At 46.2% G+C, this 12548-nt stretch overlaps 1 protein-coding gene across 3 annotated transcripts in view; it reads left to right on the top strand.

Moving 5' to 3' along the window:
- PHACTR3 (phosphatase and actin regulator 3) overlaps nt 1–12548 on the top strand; it is a 100135-nt gene that overhangs the window by 46269 nt on the left and 41318 nt on the right. The gene's annotated exons all lie outside the window — the stretch shown is intronic.

Genomic DNA, 12548 nt, shown 5'->3' with positions numbered 1-12548 from the left:
CTAAGGACAAAGGCCTCATTCCCAGTCAATGGCAAAAACTGACATCATGCAATGGACGTTTGTCAGACAAAGAAATGTCAGAATTCAACAATGTATGTGGAGCTTTGGAGGTTGTGTGAATGGGTTCTGAGGACAACATGTGGAGAATTTCTTCTCATGCAGTAATGGGGAAGATCACATAGATTTAATTATATTATCCATGGTGACAGTTTGCCTGAATGTATCTGATTGTGCCTACATAGATTCATATGGTGAGAACCCCGGTGACAGCAAGGGGTGTGAGGTCTGGTGGTACATTAAACACATACCTCTCCTGTTGTAGGTACTGTGGTTTGCTGCGGTGGAATACTTTATAGACTATGGTGAGATGTTTGATGGATGCTCGATATTTGGTGTAGAGCTGGTGGCATTTCCCGAGCTTGCCTTAGATGAGAGATGTTATTAAAGTACTGAGGTCCTTGGGTTCCAAGAGATGTACTATACAGCTTCTCATCCAGAGGCCCCATACTTATTTAGTTAAAGTGCTGGTCACACAGTAATAATTTTATTTAAAATGGGAAGTTCCAGCTTCAGTTAAACATGCTACATACTTAACTATTACTTATTATGAATAATAACGTGTAAAAAACACCATATCAAATACAATAATTTGATATTGCTGATATTATGCATCTCAAATAAATGCAAGTTGTCTGTCAGTTCTCTGGCTATTAAAATTTTATTGGTGGCCATGAATTAAGATCCACATTATGGGTGTTTTGTGTGAAAATGAAATTCTATGGTTAAGTCATACAGTCACCTTGGAAAACAACAGAATGTTTTTTTTCTGATCCAATTTTCTCCCCAGAACTGCTTTTTGTAAAAAAGTGTATTTCTTGTAAAGGCCGCCGGGCAATTAGTCGATCCGGGCCATGGGGTAGGTGTTGGTTATAGTTCGGTCGTTCAGTTTCCAGTAGTCAATACAGAAGCGAGTTGTACCGTCTCGCTTTGGTACTAAAACCACCGGTGACGCCCAGGGACTTTGGGAGGCTTCAATGACCCCCAGCTCTAACATTTCCTGTATTTACTTCCACATACTGGCCCACACTGCTGCTGGAATACGGTAGGATTGTTGCCGTAAGGGGGTCTCTACCCGGTGAACTGCGGCCGAGGTGTACCCGGGTAGGGCGGAGAACAATCCCCCGTATTCCTGGAGCAGTTGTTTTGCGTCTGCCTGTTGTGTAGGATCTAACTTTTCCCCCAACCCGACCTGCTCTAAGGTACCCTGGTTAGCTGCCAGAAGGTGCGCCCCTCACTATCATCTGTGGACGGTGCGCAGATGGCCGCCACGTCCTCAGGGCGTTCAAAGTACGGCTTCAACATGCTCACATGAAAGGTCCGTCTGATCCTTTCATCTGAACATTTGGCTACGATATAGGTGATGTTGCTAATCCGCTCCACCACCTTGAAAAGCCCTTGCCAAGCCACCTGTAGCTTGTCCTTCTTGGAGGGTCTGAGGGCCAATACCTTTTGCCCTTCCTCCAGGACCTTATCTCGTGCCCCCCTGTCGTACCACCGTTTCTGTCGCTTCTGAGCCGCTTGCAGGTTCTCCCGGACTGAGTCGGTCAGAGCCTGCAATCGGTCTAGAAACTTTTTTTTTTAAAAAACAGGGGGCCAGTTCACGGTCCCTCAGACACTGCTGGGGGCCGGACTATAGTTTTACATTTTTTTTAAAATAACAAATTCCTATATATAGACATATACAGACACACATACACATACTAACATACTTACAGACACAAACACGCATAAGGACATACATACACACACACACATACATACTGACAGACATACACACATACTGACATACACACATACTGACATACACACATACTGACAGACATAAGATTCGAAAATTGACCGACCGCACACACTGAACTCATGGAACTATTTTGGGCAGGAGACTCGTGTGCGGTCGGTAAACTAAGACTTCCATACTTTTTAGAACCCCTGAACCGATCTGGGTGAAATTTGAATATGTTGGTCACCCAGATCGGGGCTATCAGGGAACATGTGGGGATACATTGTGTGTAAAGGGGTGCTCTAAGTTTTGGGGAAATTGTGTGCCCTTTGCCTGGAGATAATTAGGTTATTCCTTAACTTATCTCATTATCTCCCAGGCAGAGGAAGGGAGGGTTTTACTGTAAATCTGTATTATGATATGTTGTCACTTTTGTTTACTGTGGGAGGTCCTCTTGCAGGAGGATTTCCATAAAAGCCAGTGTGGCGTCAATAAAGATCATTCCTGTTGTACCCTTCATGAAGTCTAGGCTCATGCTTGGGATAACCTTTTATTTGCTGGGGAGATTCGTCTGGGAAGCTGCAGTCTACTCTACTATTCTTCTACACCCTAACTGCACCCTAACTTCCATCTTTTCGTGTCTTCTGCCCGCTCCCCGTTTGGGGGAATTCATTTGCCTCCTGAATGGGGACCATCCCGATACCCCATTTAGAATGTTGGCTTAGGAATTAATGAGCACTCCTCCAGCTGGCGGCCATTCGTACAGACGAACGCCAACTAGGAGGAGCATTCGTGGATTGTTTCCCAACTCGTTAGTTTCCCGAACGAGGACCTCCCCATTGCCCCATTAGAATGTTCGCGCCAATCAATTAGAACGTTTGCATTTGCAACATAAGTGTGAAACCGCAAAGGACGTAATTAATGAATGCTACCCTGGGTGGCCGCCATTTCGTATAGCCGAACGGCACCCAGTGGGAGCATTCGTATGCTAAAAGGAGATGTTCCCTTGCCTGGTTTCCACACAGGGCTCCGCGAACCGAGGCAGTTCGTAAAAGGGGCCATTGTGAGGGTCCCTGAGGTTGGTGTGGACACTTCTGTGGCGCTGGCAAGTTTGGCGGGCTTTGCAGTGCCCTCTGGGTCAAGAAGTCCAGCTCTTTTCCTACGGCGGGCTTTCTGTGCCTGGGAGACAAAGGGACGGTCCCTTTTTCCCGCGCTTGGTCTCCCAGGTACAGAGGCTCATGGGATAAAGACCCCCCTGTCCCCAGATGTGGGAAACCCTGTGTTTGGGTGGCGGGCTTTGGAGACAAATGGAACGAGGTCCCTTCCTGTGCTTGGACCTCGGGGAGGGGAAGGAATGTGGGATGTGCCTTTCTAGGTACGTGTGATCCACCCTTTGCATTACGTTTGCATAAAAGCCGTGTGTCGTCAATAGTGTTGTTGTCTCTTTATGCCCTAAATGGTTCCTGTTCAGCTGAAGGAAGCAAAATAGCGGAGGTAATAGGTCGGGTTATCAGGCGATCCGCTACAGAATTAGTCAGTGGAAGATGTGGTGTTGGATCAGTTTCTATAGATTGTTCAACGTTTAATTAGTTTTCATGGAAGGTACGATATTGGATTAGTTCTGATGGATGGTGCAGTGTTGGATTAGTTTCGTGGGAACATGCAGCATTGGATACATTTCGGTGTAAAGTGCAGTGTTTGATTCATTTTTGTAGAAGGTGTAACATTGAATCAGGTGCAGTGTTGGATTAGTTTCAGTGGAAGGTACAGCGTTGGATTAGTTTCAGTGGAAGGTGCAGCTTTGGATTCATTTCAGTGGAAGGTACAGCGTTGGATTAATTTCAGTGGAAGGTACAGCGTTGGATTAGTTTCAGTGGAAGGTACAGCGTTGGATTAGTTTCAGTGGAAGGTACAGCGTTGGATTAGTTTCAGTGGAAGGTACAGCGTTGGATTAGTTTCAGTGGAAGGTGCAGCTTTGGATTCATTTCAGTGGAAGGTACAGCGTTGGATTAATTTCAGTGGAAGGTACAGCGTTGGATTAGTTTCAGTGGAAGGTACAGCGTTGGATTAGTTTCAGTGGAAGGTGCAGCGTTGGATTCATTTCAGTGGAAGGTACAGCGTTGGATTAGTTTCAGTGGAAGGTACAGCGCTGGATTAGTTTCATTTATTTATTATTTAATTATTTATTAAAAATTCTTAAGAAAACGCAGTCTTATTACCCATAGGGTCGAGATGCGCATACCAGCAATAAAAACAGACAAAACAATATCCAGCAAAACCACAGCATTATAATCACATGCATTTGAACCAAGTTAAACATTTCATGTCATCCCATACGCCTGAGCAAATAAAACTGTTTTTAAGCTCCGGCGGAATTTCAGTAGATCATTCTCAAGTCTTAATGTCAGAGGCAGGGAGTTCCAAAATTGCGCTCCCTGAACATCACTCGTTCTCCCTCCGCACTTTTTCTTTTTAAAATTTGGAATCTTCAATAAGGCTAAATCAGCCGATCTCACGGATCGACTGGGAGCATAGCGTGTGAATTTATCCTTCAGATAGTCTGGTCCCATACCATGGATTGCCTTATATACCAAACAACCATTTTTAAACAGAACCCGTTCACGAACGGGCAGCCAGTGCAAGGCTCTTAATGATGGAGTGATATGGTCATTGCGGGCCACACCCGTAAGTAGCCTTGCAGCTGCGTTCTGTATCAACTGTAGCTTGTGTATGATGTTCTGAGGCAGTCCAAGGTACAGAGCATTGCAGTAGTCCAATCGGCTGCCGATGATGGCGTTGACCACCGAGATTTGATCGGAGGGGGTAATGAATCTAAAAATAGACCTCAGAAGCTTCAGGTGGTAGTGGCAAGAGCTTACCACCTGATTAATCTGGGGCTTCAGTGTCAACCTGGAGTCGAAAATGACTCCCAGATCTCTGACCTTGGTGGCAGGACTCGGAGATGGAGAAAACGAGTCCGGCCATGAGGGAAAGATACTACTCACCTCCTGGTTACTGAAGATGATGCATTCAGTTTTGGAGCCATTAAGTTTTAGATAATTGGCTCCCATCCACGACTGGATATCCTGTAGGCAGGAAGAAAGATTGATTTGATCCTCCTTTTTCTTGGCCAGGCGAAAGTACAACTGGGTATCGTCGGCATAGATATGATAGGGAAGCATGTGGCGGCGGATGATATGGGTCAGTGGCCTCATATAGATGTTAAACAGGATTGGAGATAAAGCCGAACCCTGGGGGACTCCACACGTCAGGGAGATGTTAGAGGAGTAAAATGTCCCCAATTTTACCCTTTGAACCCTGTCGTGGAGAAACGAGGTCACCCAAGCCAGCGCCCTGTCATCCACACCAGCCACAGTAAGTAGCCTCTCTGTCAATCTATCATGATCGATGGTATCGAAGGCCGCCGATAAATCCAGGAGTACCAGGGCAATTTCCTCCCCTCTGTCCAAGGCCCACAGGAGATCGTCGTGGACTTTAACCAGGGCAGTTTCTGTCCCTCTACCAGGTCGAAATCCCGATTGGAAGTCATCCAGAATGTGATTAGATTCCAGGTGAGGCTGAATTTGCCATACCGCCGCTCTCTCGATGATCTTGGCCAAAAAAGGCAAGGTGGAAATAGGTCGATTGTTGCTCAACTCGGAGCGTGGCACAGTTGGTGTCTTCAGCAGAGGAATAACCACAGCCTGCTTCAGAATGCCAGGAACAACTCCGGTGGCAAATGACATACTAACAATGTCTGCAATATAGGGGGCCAAAGCATCAGCGGCATCCTTCACCAGCTGAGCAGTGCAGGGATCCAGCGATGAGGACGATGCCCTGAGAGACTTGAGGATGATCAAGATCTCAGATGTACTGACGGGTTTAAAATTCGAGAACATCGAGCCATCATAGGGTGGAAGGTACAGCGTTGGATTAGTTTCAGTGGAAGGTGCAGCGTTGCATTAGTTTTAGTGGAAGGTACAGCGTTTGATTAGTTTCAGTGGAAGGTGCAGCGTTGGATTAGTTTCAGTGGAAGGTACAGCGTTTGATTAGTTTCAGTGGAAGGTACAGCGTTTGATTAGTTTCAGTGGAAGGTACAGCGTTGGATTAGTTTCAGTGGAAGGTACAGCGTTGGATTAGTTTCAGTGGAAGGTACAGCGTTGGATTAGTTTCAGTGGAAGGTGCAGCGTTGGATTAGTTTCAGTGGAAGGTACAGCGTTGGATTAGTTTCAGTGGAAGGTACAGCGTTGGATTAGTTTCAGTGGAAGGTGCAGCGTTGGATTAGTTTCAGTGGAAGGTACAGCGTTGGATTAGTTTCAGTGGAAGGTACAGCGTTGGATTAATTTCAGTGGAAGGTACAGCGTTTGATTAGTTTTAGTGGAAGGTACAGCGTTGGATTAGTTTCAGTGGAAGGTACAGCGTTGGATTAGTTTCAGTGGAAGGTACAGCGTTTGATTAGTTTTAGTGGAAGGTACAGCGTTGGATTAGTTTCAGTGGAAGGTACAGCGTTTGATTAGTGTCAGTGGAAGGTGCAGCGTTGGATTCATTTCAGTGGAAGGTACAGCGTTGGATTAGTTTCAGTGGAAGGTACAGCGTTGGATTAGTTTCAGTGGAAGGTACAGCGTTTGATTAGTTTCAGTGGAAGGTACAGCGTTTGATTAGTTTCAGTGGAAGGTACAGCGTTTGATTAGTTTCAGTGGAAGGTACAGCGTTGGATTCATTTCAGTGGAAGGTACAGCGTTGGATTAGTTTCAGTGGAAGGTACAGCGTTGGATTAGTTTCAGTGGAAGGTACAGCGTTGGATTAGTTTCAGTGGAAGGTACAGCGTTTGATTAGTTTTAGTGGAAGGTACAGCGTTGGATTAGTTTCAGTGGAAGGTACAGCGTTTGATTAGTGTCAGTGGAAGGTGCAGCGTTGGATTCATTTCAGTGGAAGGTACAGCGTTGGATTAGTTTCAGTGGAAGGTACAGCGTTGGATTAGTTTCAGTGGAAGGTACAGCGTTTGATTAGTTTCAGTGGAAGGTACAGCGTTTGATTAGTTTCAGTGGAAGGTACAGCGTTTGATTAGTTTCAGTGGAAGGTACAGCGTTGGATTCATTTCAGTGGAAGGTACAGCGTTGGATTAGTTTCAGTGGAAGGTACAGCGTTGGATTAGTTTCAGTGGAAGGTACAGCGTTGGATTAGTTTCAGTGGAAGGTACAGCGTTTGATTAGTTTTAGTGGAAGGTACAGCGTTGGATTAGTTTCAGTGGAAGGTACAGCGTTTGATTAGTGTCAGTGGAAGGTGCAGCGTTGGATTCATTTCAGTGGAAGGTACAGCGTTGGATTAGTTTCAGTGGAAGGTACAGCGTTGGATTAGTTTCAGTGGAAGGTACAGCGTTTGATTAGTTTCAGTGGAAGGTACAGCGTTTGATTAGTTTCAGTGGAAGGTACAGCGTTTGATTAGTTTCAGTGGAAGGTACAGCGTTGGATTCATTTCAGTGGAAGGTACAGCGTTGGATTAGTTTCAGTGGAAGGTACAGCGTTGGATTAGTTTCAGTGGAAGGTACAGCGTTTGATTAGTTTCAGTGGAAGGTACAGCGTTTGATTAGTTTCAGTGGAAGGTACAGCGTTTGATTAGTTTCAGTGGAAGGTACAGCGTTGAATTAGTTTTAGTGGAAGGTACAGCGTTGGATTCGTTTCAGTGGAAGGTACAGCGTTGGATTAGTTTCAGTGGAAGGTACAGCGTTGGATTAGTGTCAGTGGAAGGTACAGCGCTGGATTAGTTTCAGTGGAAGGTACAGCGTTTGATTAGTTTCAGTGGAAGGTGCAGCGTTGGATTAGTTTCAGTGGAAGGTGCAGCGTTGGATTAGTTTCAGTGGAAGGTACAGCGTTGGATTAGTTTTAGTGGAAGGTACAGCGCTGGATTAGTTTCAGTGGAAGGTACAGCGTTTGATTAGTTTCAGTGGAAGGTACAGAGTTGGATTCGTTTCAGTGGAAGGTACAGCGTTTGATTAGTGTCAGTGGAAGGTGCAGCGTTGGATTCGTTTCAGTGGAAGGTACAGCGTTTGATTAGTGTCAGTGGAAGGTGCAGCGTTGGATTAGTTTCAGTGGAAGGTACAGCGTTTGATTAGTGTCAGTGGAAGGTGCAGCGTTGGATTAGTTTCAGTGGAAGGTACAGCGTTGGATTAGTTTCAGTGGAAGGTACAGCGTTTGATTAGTTTCAGTGGAAGGTACAGCGTTTGATTAGTTTCAGTGGAAGGTACAGCGTTGGATTAGTTTTAGTGGAAGGTACAGCGTTGGATTCGTTTCAGTGGAAGGTACAGCGTTGGATTAGTTTCAGTGGAAGGTACAGCGTTGGATTAGTGTCAGTGGAAGGTACAGCGTTGGATTAGTTTCAGTGGAAGGTACAGCGTTTGATTAGTTTCAGTGGAAGGTGCAGCGTTGGATTAGTTTCAGTGGAAGGTACAGCGTTTGATTAGTTTCAGTGGAAGGTGCAGCGTTGGATTAGTTTCAGTGGAAGGTACAGCGTTGGATTAGTTTCAGTGGAAGGTGCAGCGTTTGATTAGTTTCAGTGGAAGGTACAGCGCTGGATTAGTTTCAGTGGAAGGTACAGCGTTGGATTAATTTCAGTGGAAGGTACAGCGTTGGATTAGTTTCAGTGGAAGGTACAGCGTTGGATTAGTTTCAGTGGAAGGTACAGCGTTGGATTAGTTTCAGTGGAAGGTGCAGCGTTGGATTCATTTCAGTGGAAGGTACAGCGTTGGATTAGTTTCAGTGGAAGGTACAGTGCTGGATTAGTTTCAGTGGAAGGTACAGCGTTGGATTAGTTTCAGTGGAAGGTGCAGCGTTGGATTAGTTTTAGTGGAAGGTACAGCGTTTGATTAGTTTCAGTGGAAGGTGCAGCGTTGGATTAGTTTCAGTGGAAGGTACAGCGTTGGATTAGTTTCAGTGGAAGGTGCAGCGTTGGATTAGTTTCAGTGGAAGGTACAGCGTTGGATTAGTTTCAGTGGAAGGTACAGCGTTGGATTAGTTTCAGTGGAAGGTACAGCGTTGGATTAGTTTCAGTGGAAGGTACAGCGTTGGACTAGTTTCAGTGGAATGTGCAGAGTTGGATTAGTTTCAGTGGAAGGTACAGCGTTGGATTAGTTTCAGTGGAAGGTGCAGAGTTGGATTCGTTTCAGTGGAAGGTGCAGCGTTGGATTCATTTCAGTGGAAGGTGCAGCGTTGGATTCATTTCAGTGGAAGGTGCAGCGTTGGATTCATTTCAGTGGAAGGTACAGCGTTGGATTAGTTTCAGTGGAAGGTACAGCGTTGGATTAGTTTCAGTGGAAGGTACAGCGTTGGATTAGTTTCAGTGGAAGGTATAGCGTTGGATTAGTTTCAGTGGAAGGTATAGCGTTGGATTTGTTTCAGTGGAAGGTATAGCGTTGGATTAGTTTCAGCGGAAGGTACAGCGTTGGATTAGTTTCAATGGAAGGTGCAGCGTTGGATTCGTTTCAGTGGAAGGTACAGCGTTGGATTAGTTTCAGTGGAAGGTACAGCGTTGGATTTGTTTCAGTGGAAGGTACAGCGTTGGATTAGTTTCAGTGGAAGGTGCAGTGTTGGATTTGTTTCAGTGGAAGGTACAGCGTTGCATTCGTTTCAGTGGAAGGTACAGCGTTGGATTCGTTTCAGTGGAAGGTACAGCGTTGGATTAGTTTCAGTGGAAGGTGCAGCGTTGGATTCGTTTCAGTGGAAGGTGCAGTGTTGGATTGGTTCTGGTGGATGGTGCGGTGTTGGATTAGTTTTGGTGGATGGTGTGATGTTGGATTAGTTCTGGTATATGGTGTGATGCTGGATTAGTTTCAGTGGAAGGTGCAGAATTGGATTAGTTGTGGTGGATGGTGTGATGTTGGATTAGTTCTGGTGGATGGTGCGGTGTTGGATTAGTTTTGGTGGAAGATGCAGTGTTGGATTAGTTGTGGTGGATGGTGTGATGTTGGATTAGTTTTGGTGGATGGTGCAGTGTTGGATTAGTTGTGGTGGATGGTGTGATGTTGGATTAGTTTCAGTGGAAGATGCAATGTTGGATTAATTCTGGTGGATGGTGCGGTGTTTGATTAGCTCTGGTGGATGGTGCGGTGTTAAATTAGTTCTGGTATATGGTGTGATGCTGGATTAGTTTCAGTGGAAGGTGCAGAATTGGATTAGTTGTGGTGGATGGTGTGATGTTGGATTAGTTCTGGTGGATGGTGCGGTGTTGGATTAGTTTTGGTGGAAGATGCAGTGTTGGATTAGTTTTGGTGGATGGTGTGATGTTGGATTAGTTTTGGTGGATGGTGCAGTGTTGGATTAGTTGTGGTGGATGGTGTGATGTTGGATTAGTTTCAGTGGAAGATGCAATGTTGGATTAATTCTGGTGGATGGTGCGGTGTTTGATTAGCTCTGGTGGATGGTGCGGTGTTGAATTAGTTCTGGTATATGGTGTGATGCTGGATTAGTTTCAGTGGAAGGTGCAGAATTGGATTAGTTGTGGTGGATGGTGTGATGTTGGATTAGTTCTGGTGGATGGTGCGGTGTTGGATTAGTTTTGGTGGAAGATGCAGTGTTGGATTAGTTTTGGTGGATGGTGTGATATTGGATTAGTTCTGGTGAATGGTGTGATGTTATATTAGTTCTGGTGTATTTTGTGATGTTGGATTAGTTCTTGTTGATGGTTTGATGTTGAATTAGTTCTGTTGGATGGTGCGGTGTTGGATTAGATCTGGTGGATGGTGTGATGTTGGATTAGTTTCCCTGGAAGGTGCAGCATTGGATTAGTTGTGGTGGATGGTGTGTCGTTGGATTAGTTATGATTGAAGGTGGTGCGTTGGGTTATTTTCAGTGGACGACATGTCGTTGGATTAGTTCTGGTGGAAGGGGCTTCCTTTAGTTAATTTCAGTGGAAGACGTGTCGTTTTAATAGTTCTGGTGGAAGGTGCGGTGTTGGGCTAATTTATGAGGAAAAGGTGTTGGATTAGTTCTGGTGGAAGGTGCAGCGTTGGGTTAATTTCAGTGAAAGATGTGTAGTGGATTAGTTCTGGTGGAAGGTGTGGTGTTGGATTCATTTCGGTGGAAGGTGTGGCATTGCATTAGATTCAGTGGAAGGTAAGGTGTTGGATAAGTTTCTGTAGAAAGTGAGACGTTGAATTCGTTTTGTAGAAGGAAAGGTGTTAATTCATTTCAGTGTAAGGTGCAGTGTTGGATTAATTTCTATAGAAGGTGTTGCGTTGGGTTAGTTCTGGTGGAAGGTGATGTGTTGGATTAGTTTTAGTGTAAGGTGCGGTATTGAATTAGGATCTGTAGAAGGTGCAGTGTTAGGTTAATTGCAGTAAAGACGTGGTGTTTGATTCATTCTGGTGGATGGTGCGATTTTGAATTAGTTGTGATGGAAGGTGCAGTTTTGGATTAGTTCTGGTGGAAGGTGTAGGGTTGGGTTAGTTCTAGTGGAACGTGTGGTGTTGTATTAGTTAAGGTGGAAGGTGCTGGGTTTGGTCAATTTCAGTGGAAAACGTGGCGTTGTATTAGTTCTGGTGGATGGTGCGGCTATGGATTCATTTCGGTGGAAGACATGTCGTTAGATTAGTTCTGGTGGAAGGTGCCGCACTGGGTCAATTTCAGTGGAAGACGTGGCATTGGAATAATTCTGGTGGAAGGTGCTGCGTTGGGTAAATTGCAGTGGAAGATGTGGTGTTGGAATAATTCTGGTGGAAGGTGCTGTGTTTGGTAAATTTCAGTGGCTTAGTTCTGGTGGAAGATGCGTTTTGTTAATTTCAGTGGAAGACGTGGCGTTAGATTAGTTCTGGTGGAAGATGCTGCGATTGGTTAATTTCAGTGGAAGACGTTGCTGCGTTGGGTAAATTTCTGTGGATTAGTTCTGGTGGAAGATGCTGTGTTTGGTTAATTTCAGTGGAAGACGTGTTGTTGGAATAATTCTGGTGAAAAGTGCTGTGTTGGGGGGCAGGGCCTGACCAGCATGGAGGACAGACGTGCCACAGCAGAGCTCCTCCGCATACAGGGAGCCTAATGGCACATCCAGCCACACGAAGCCTACAAATGAAGCTCAACACCGACTTACCAGTCCCGCGATGGGGCTGGGAACAGATGTGGCGGTCCATGACCCACACGAAACCTGCTAATAGCACTCCTCGCAGCATGGAACCTGGCGCGCACCGGTCGGGGGAGGCGGCCGATCTCCCGGCCCGGGACCGCGTGGTGCAGATGCCCAACGAGCAGGGGTCCCGTTACTCCCCCCCTGGACCGTCGGGGGTAATCGCGGTCCAATACGGAGAAGCAATCGGGAAACGGGGAGAGCGCAAGGTGAAGCCATTTCAACCGACAGATCACCCAACCTGAAACCCATCATGGCGACTGCCGCGCGCCTCCCCGGCCCCATGAACACAGACCATGGAACCTCGCAAAAGCTGGAAGGACTACTTGCCGACTTTTGGCGCAAGATAGAGGGCGGAAAGCAGCCACTCACCTCCCTCCAGCCACAGAGCCACCTGACAAAGAGGCTGCCAACAGCTCAGAAGGCCTCACCTGCAGGACGGGCCACAACATGGCGGCGGACCACGCTGCATAAGAAGAGGAAACAGCGCGAGAAACACCAAAGGGGACACATAGCACAGAGAAACAGCAGGACCCGAAGTGCATACTCACCCCACCTCGCGACACCTAAGACCAGAAGCCTACAGCATCCCACTCGGTTCCAGATCACGCTCGTGAACGACCAGAGGGCCTACAACAAGGGGGCGGCAGCAGCCTCA

The sequence above is a fragment of the Pelobates fuscus genome, chromosome 6 (assembly GCF_036172605.1).
Source record: "Pelobates fuscus isolate aPelFus1 chromosome 6, aPelFus1.pri, whole genome shotgun sequence".
NCBI lineage: Eukaryota > Metazoa > Chordata > Amphibia > Anura > Pelobatidae > Pelobates > Pelobates fuscus.
Note: the sequence above shows the minus strand (reverse complement) of the source record. Positions and strands in the feature narration are given on the sequence as shown.